We start from the raw sequence: 1,444 nt of genomic DNA on the forward strand, positions 1-1,444 counted from the left end.
CTGCAGGCTCCCCTGCCACATGCTGGTTCTTACAAGTGGATCCCATTGTTCTGAACACCTGAACGTGACGGGGAAGCCAGTCAGCAATGCTGGTTGTACTGGCAAGCAGCATTAATAGGCTCTGGGGCTGGAACTGGATGCTGGCTTAAAAGTAATTAAGTAAAACTGATTCGATATGAATGGATTTGGGTTTGGTTCAAACTCTGACAGTACTTACGCTTCAGATGTTCTGCAAACTGGATTACCTAGATTTAGGGTTCTTTTTCTATCAGGCGTGTCAAATGCTAGATTAAAGGAAAAAAGGATCTGTGGATTATTTTTGGTGAGACACCCTCAGGCTCAGGGAATGTGACAGGGCACAAACTGTAAGTACAACTGCTTCCCTAGTGAAGAATAAGCTCTAGAAGGAATGAATGCCAAGGACAGCCTGACAATAGATGTTCTCTCCTGCAAACCAGCTTGATTTAGCAGAGCAGAAAAGACAGGCAGTATATGACACCCTCCTGACTGAGAAAAGCAGAGTGAAAGACTCGTGTATTACCTGTAATTGTAGCAGTGACTGCTCAGTCACATCTCCTCCCTTGCATTTTGTTTTCCCCCTTTGGCAGGAGATAGAGGGTGCAGATGGGTCTGGAAATTGGACTGAAACGCAGGTACTTACCCGTGACTTCATCTCGAATAACAAGGGCAGTCTCTTCTCTTAGGGAAGGCCAGCTTCTGCAGGGGGGCCAAGCCGAGGTGTTCTTTTCAATCCTGCGTTAGGCCCTGGCTGCTCAGCACAGTGAGTTGTCCTTACAAAGTGAACTTCTCACTCCCTGGCTCCTCCTAACACCACCACGCCGGGCACGTCTCGTTTTCCAGCTCCGATTTCCACGCGGCTTACAGTCCTGGGACTCTGCAGAGGAGCTTTCGTTCTGTGGGAAAAGATCTAATTGCAAAACCAGGTGCAATCCCTGACGGCCACAGCCTCGCTCTGTCACCTGAGCAGGTGAACTGCCCCTGCCACACGCTCGGCAGGCACACCCGGGTTAGCTGGTGGTTTCTCTGCTGCTCCCAGCACGCAGGCAGAGCAAAAACCCTGTTACTCCTGCCTAGGAAGCACCTTCTTCTTCTTCTATTATTATTATTCTTTTTCTCCATCTGTTCTGTCACCTCTCAAACTCTCGATGTTGTGTTCCCACGTCCTGGCAGGCACATAAATTCACACTGCGAACGCCCAGCACCCCGCGGGCTGGGATAACATCGCCTCTAACAACACCAACACCCCGGGAAAATCCCAAGGGAAAAATAAACCCCAGCACGACTCCTGGAGCGGGGTCGGGGGGGGTTCCGAGGCACTTGAAGACGCTTGAAATCACCCTCCAAGCTTTCCACCCGGGGCCCCCGGTGCTGCCCGCCCGTCCCTGCCCCGCGGCGGGGGACGAACCGTCGGGCCCCCGGGGCG

Source organism: Chaetura pelagica, unplaced genomic scaffold (genome assembly GCF_000747805.2).
Source record: "Chaetura pelagica isolate M959 unplaced genomic scaffold, ChaPel_1.0 scaffold185, whole genome shotgun sequence".
NCBI classification, from domain to species: Eukaryota; Metazoa; Chordata; class Aves; order Apodiformes; family Apodidae; genus Chaetura; species Chaetura pelagica.